The 6,663-nt window shown below is 37.3% G+C and overlaps 1 protein-coding gene across 1 annotated transcript in view; it reads right to left on the minus strand.

The window, feature by feature from the left end:
* The window catches only part of PLS1 (plastin 1), a 42,843-nt gene extending 36,180 nt beyond the window's left edge, over window positions 1-6,663 (minus strand). The window contains exon 1 of the mRNA XM_017726480.1: window positions 6,626-6,663. The gene's annotated coding sequence lies outside the window, so the exon portion shown is untranslated. The remainder of the gene's footprint in view (window positions 1-6,625) is intronic.

Here is a 6,663-nt window from a genome sequence, read left to right on the forward strand (position 1 = left end):
GAGGAGTCCAGCAGGAAGCAGCACAACTGAAGTGACATCTTAATGAAGCACTTCTTAGGTAGCACACAGACTCTAGTCAATCACTCATCCAACATGTGCTTATTTCGTTGGGGAGGGCTGATATGGATTAATCCTATTGAGTTTAAATGCCTAGATCTTAATTTACTTAGTAAAAAAAAGCAGAAAGGCAGCCTAAAGAATAAACTATATGGCAGAAGAGTCTGTTCCATAGATTTGCCACACCAAAAAAAAAAAAAAAATCAGGAGGGAAAGCATGCAGAAATTTTGGAATGCAACCAAAATATGTGCTTCTATTATTATAGATAATTTCATAATTTCTACTTTCTCCAAAGCAGTGAGTCTATCAGACAGAAGTTCATTAAAAAACCCAGTGTGGCTGACCCAGTAGCTGTCTTCCACACAGCACAAGGGCTGCCATTTCAGTGTGCAAGCCACCTTATGAAAACAAACACAACAAGAGTGACAGAAGTAGGGATTTGCTCTGGCATGACAAAAAACAAGTCTTGTGTTGCTGCCAAGCTTCTCTTGGGAGCAGCTTTGGTAAGAGGTGACCAAACCACCTTGCCCGTGGTTAAGAGGCCAGTTGGGAGGTTTGAGTTTCAAACAGAATGGTGAAAGACTCTGGATATTTTAAGGAGTGCACACATTAGTTTTAATTACTTTTTTTAATCTCTGGTAATAGCAGAATAATGAAATCCCTTTTGAAAGATCAAAGATATATAAATGTCAATGATTAAGATGAAGAAGATTATCAGCTTTTAGAAAAATTTGTCCAATAGGTCTTGAACTAATGAAGTAATACCCCTATATACACCTCCAAGCAAAAACTCTTTTTAAAAAGAGGGAGTTATTGATAAGATTTAAAAGATAACTAACTCTCTTTTACAAAAAAAAAGAATTATTGATGTGATCTAAATTTACGCACTCTAACATTTTGTAATTTGGGGTGTTAAAAATATTCTGCCCCATACAATTAAATTCTCAGCTACAATTAAGTGGCTGATAAGGGTGATGATAAGCAAAATGAAATACGTCTTTATATTCAGTTATTTCTCATCTAATACATCATATTACCTGGAAGGGGAGGAGGAAACCCTCACTAGCTTCAATTAAATATATTTTAATTCTATAAATCAAGCTTGGAAGGACTAGAAACATTGCAGAAGTAATATAATAAGCTCAATGGACAATGAAAACTTCATACTACTTTACATCCTCCTACCTTCAGGATATGAAAGAAAGAATTTAGTTTCTCTTTGTCATAAGGTGATAAATTAGTGCAAAGAGAAGCAGTAGGACACGTGCAAACACAATGGGAGAAGGGGAGATGCGGAGTTAGAAGAGGAGCTTGATAAATCAGCAAGACAAAAACATTCCAAACTACAAAAATTCTGGAAAAGAAAACATCAGAGAACACCTGGTTTGAAAGAAAGAGCTAGGTCCTGAATCTTCAACAGAAACATTCTTTCTGTCACAATCAAATAAATATAATCTTTCTGGTAACACATGACTTAATATTTCAGCTTTTCTACATGTCAGTGTTTTTAATCAGTCTATTCTAGCACTGATTGTTAATGAGATGAAAGGATGAATACAGTAACTGAATGAAAGTGGGAAATACTGGATCCAGCTTTTTTTTTCTCCCTAGTGCCCATTATTATTAAGGAAACATCTGCCAAGAGAGCCCTGAAAGTGGGTTGATAATCCTTTTCCCACCAAAAGCAGGCATGGAGAAGCACACAATCTGCTTTATGCATAATTTGTTTCTGAGGCTTAGCAATACCAGTCTCTCTGATGAGCTATTGTGATGCAGTACCTTAATTCTTCTTGGACACCTGTATGTAATAGCAGTAACAAAGTACACACCTCCACATAAAACCCTAGAAGTTCATCAAGTTACATTTAGAAGTAGCAAAACAAATAATTATGTAAATAATAAGGCCATGGCTTACACTAGCATTCCATGCAGGTGACCAGATGAATCAAAGCTGAAATCATGTAATTAGTAATTTTATCACAGATATAACACACCAGAGAATAGAGAAACCACCTTTACTGTTTCCTTTTCAAGCCCTTTTGGAAAGATTTAGCAACAGCAATGATTAAAAAAACCTTAATAAACGTTTCTTAATAAAGAAACCAGTAATGCAGAAGTGGTTCTGTCAGTAATGTGGAATTTCTGATCCATATTGATGTGACTAATGTCAGTTGTTATTTTCATTGTTAACATTGCTTTAAAAATTACAACACCATCACCAGTTGACTGTTTTCTCCTTGAATGTCAAGGCTGAAAATGAGCTAATAATACAACACCTTCCACAGAAGGTCTTCAAACCTCGACTGTAGGTTGAACAGCAATTGCAGTTGCTCAGCTCAGTATCTTTTCCCGGAACTACATTTACAATTTATTGCTTCCTTATTATCTGCTACAGTACAGTGGAGCCCTTCCCAGTGATAACTGTATGTTGGACCAGATTCTGTTACTTGCTGATAGTCCTGTCCTCCATTTATTTAAGCTGTTTATATCGACCTGGTGATTTTTGGAGCTTTTATGGCAACAGTTATCATGGATGGAAAGTATTTCAGGCATCATGGTGAATGCTATGAAAGTATTTTATTTAATCAATTACTGCAGTAAGAAGGGTGGAACTAAACATTACACACAGACTTTACATGAAGTCTTACATGTAAGAGTACCCCTAAACTTTTCAGTTTAGAAATTTCCAGACAGCAGTCTGTTAATGTGATATGTATTCTATTGACAAAATCCTCACAGAGTAGTGGAGGCTCTAAGTACTGGGAAAATACTCACCAAGGAACAAAGCAGTAATAAATAGTGTTCCAGTGCAAATAGATTTAATTTATTTGCCTTCCAAAAAAAGATGGAGAAAGAACAAAGAACATGAATCCCCCTTCTCCCTCCTCCATTGCACTTATTTCTATAGTAAGTAATACAATGGGTGGGGTAAGTGGACATTTAGCAGAACTTATATCAATATTCCCATACATAAACCCTATCCCAGTTTTTATCAGTATGGAACATAGAACCAGATGGAAAATTATAGCTCCTAATAATAAATCTTTCAGAAAACAACAACTTCTCACTATGAAAACTGGAGCAATGGTAGCTACTACAATTTTTCATTGAAGAAATATTTAAAAAAAAGAACCTACATAATTTCAACACTCAGAATTTTCAAATGTAATTTAAATGACATTTTAAATGCACACTGCACAATTTTCTCTTAGCATGACTAGTACAGAGTTTTACACTTCACTAAGGGATGTTTAAGCATCACTGCGGCTGCAAGTTTTTTTAAAAGAGTAAATTCCAGATTCTGTAAATTTTTATTTAGGAAACTAGATTCCAGGAATTTTAACTCTCATTCAAAAATTATCAACTCAAAAAGTCTTAATGATATACACTGATACTGGTAGTAAAGGCATTTCTGCAAGTTTCTTCCACAGCTACTAGCCTCAAGAATAATACTTTTCTAGAAATACTGGGAAGCAAGAAACAAGTAAGAAAAATATATTTATAGGCAACTATTTTTAAAAGTAGTAATTGCAGAAAAACAAAAAAAAGTAATTGCTACTATACAAATAATAAAACTAGGTTCCAAAGGAATGTATAGTCTGCCATCTCTCCAAATAACTCAAATATTTTACATTATCAATAGTATATTAGTAGGCTTATTCATAGAAAAAAACCACAAATAAGTGCTTTTAGGACTAGGACCTGTCAAGATTACACTTAGAAGTCAAATAGATTTTAGTGTTATATGTTTTCTTTCCTCACTTTTTTTCTTCTCATAACTGTTAATTTTTGCTTGGCTGGATGTACATAATACGTTTTTAGGTTTCTGGCTTGCCTGTTGTCCTTACTGCCATTTATTGTTTCCATTTTTTACTTATTTTTGTTTACTCATCAGACCAATATTCAGGGTGACACATAATTTTAATCTGTGCCACTTCATTCCAGCCCAGTTGACTAAGCACAGAGGCAGAGATAAAACACACGAGTGCTGAAACCCACATTCTTACTGCGCACAAGAGCAGTGCCCAGTGTCCAAAGGTCAGGCACCTACTCTGACAAGAACTTTCATGACTTCGAGTACTCACAGCCTCTCAGGTGTTATTACAGCAGCCCTGCAGAGGAGGAGCCATAAGCACACCCTGATACAGAGTGAAACTACATGGAGGTTCACAGGACCTCCATGCACCATCTCGGCTGCGCTTCCCCTCACCACCGTTAGCAGCCTGTATGATCTAATCTCACAGTTCCTGACGGCATCCAGGAACACATATGTACACTTACATGTACTCCTTTTGTCTGCCTCCAGGACAGCTGAGATTGAACTGCAGTCATGCTAACCACCTGGGGGAACAGCTCACGTACGTCCACAGAGTACACGAGCCCCAAGAACAGTAATTATAGCTCAAAATTAAACAACAGAGGGAATAAAAGTACAATTAACATGCTCTTGTGCTCTCAGACCTGCTGGCCTAATGCAAAGTCACTCAGTGTCTTAAAATAAGTACAATGACCTGCAGAGGCATGTAGTAGAGAAGTAATGAAAGCCAAGGAAGAGAGAGGCTTGAGCGTGGAAGAATCATGCAACTATACAGTGAGAAGACTGCCCAAGTAGGGAAGAGAGCAGGAAAAAAAATGAAAGATTAAAAAAAAGTAACATCAGCTTTGGCAGAAATCTTGATAGTGCTGTATACACCGAATTTCATACATAGTTGTACTTATCTGCATTAATTTCTTCCCCTGACCCCAAGTTCTGCAAGCTGAGTTCTGCACATGTAAGATTCCTTTCACCAATATGAAACAGCTGCATTGAAGGAGAAAACAAAGAATGGTCTCAAGGCACACTATTTTCATTAGCTACTAGTTGCTGTCTTCAAATGCATGATAACATGACTGCTTTTCCTCCTGGGGGCCAAGAGACATAAAAGTGTAATATAATGAGATGAGAAAGAAACAAGGAGATGAACTAAGAGTTTATTGAGGTGCTTATCCTGTGCTTAAGAAAAGCAAGAAATGAAACCAGGTGTTTCAGGTGCTGTTTCCCTGGAGGGTTTATAGAACACTACGTGCTGTGAGTGAGACTTCTTACATCCTCACAGCCCAATGAAGTTGTTATGGGAATTCTCATGCGGAGTCTTCTAAGACCATGGTAGCTGTGGAAATTTGATGATGTGGTGAGAAGTCAGTAGATGGGGCTTTGCAACTGGGAAGTAAAATTCTCAGTGAAGAATGGGGAGCAGATCTCTCTAGTGAACTGTTAGAAGTACTTATTACAAAAAAGAAAAAAGCCTGAATTACATGCTTAGTAAATGCTCAAAAAAGCTGCACCACAAGTTTATGTAGCATTCTACCTATGACAAATGAAAGCATTTCTACAATACCTATATTGATATGATCTCACTGTTGACTCAAGAGACTTACAAGCAAAAGCACTCTTCTTTACTAGGCACTTGTTGTGCCACACCTATGCTTTACCAGCAATCACCTCATGATTCAGTAAATTTAGCTTATTTCTTAGGATAATAGAGTCTTCTTGAACTTCCTAATACACCAGGAGTATCCTGCTAACTCTCTTATGTCCATCAAGGATGTCACGGGAGTTTTAACTCTACATCAACTTGGCAAGCAGCGCAGTTTACACCTTCCTTAGTGTGATTATCATTTCAGTCTTGGAAATTTACACTCAGAATATTGTTTGCACAATAATAGATATTTTAAATTGAAATTGTCCAGAAAATTTTGTGTTCAAAATAACACTGATAACAAAACCCAGATGTATTTGGTCTTCCTGAAATATTGAAGTTCTACTTAACAAACCACAAATAGCTACGTGGTTCCTGCTTTCTCTCTAGGAATGACTCTAGAAAGACTAACATTTTATAAAGTCGGCTTGTAAAAAACATTACAATATATGCTGAAAAACAAACTAAGATAAAACACAGTTATATTTTGTAAAGTTTCTTGAAGGTCCTTGCCAAGTTACCAGCCTTTAAAAGGCCATCAGAATTTTATTGAAATAACAAACATGTATTTTGCAGGACAAAAATAACCATCTCTGAATGAAATATTAGCAATAGGTTCCCGAAAGCATTCACCTGAAACGGTTCAAGGAACTGAAACACACGTGAGCTATTTTACATGCAAGAGACACAGCCCTAGCACAGTGGAAACAGGCAAAAGAATTATCCTCCGAGAGGATTTTATTTCAGCCGAGAAACAACGCTAAGCAAAGTTCATAAACAAATGCAGAAGAGCCAGAACTTCTAATGACAAAAACCTCAGAGTTCAGTGTCCCCTCGCGTACTCTCTCTAGGGTTCACACCTGCCCACAACCCCTTGTTTTATCCTTTTTTCTTTCTCCTGAACGTTTGCTCACTCACTGCCCAAGTGGGGCCACTCGCGTCCTTTAGGGGTTCTCATCAACATCTTCCGTACTTTACACATGTAAACGTTTCGCAAAAGAAACATAATATAAAGCAATAAACGCTAAACAAGTAATAATAATAATAAACAGTAGCTCACGCACGCTGCTCACCGCTACCTGCGCGGAGTAGCAGCGAGCCCGCTCACCTGCCGAACGCGCCCTTCCACCCGCTCCGCGAGCCGCT

Source organism: Corvus brachyrhynchos, unplaced genomic scaffold, assembly GCF_000691975.1.
Source record: "Corvus brachyrhynchos isolate BGI_N302 unplaced genomic scaffold, ASM69197v1 scaffold221, whole genome shotgun sequence".
NCBI lineage: Eukaryota > Metazoa > Chordata > Aves > Passeriformes > Corvidae > Corvus > Corvus brachyrhynchos.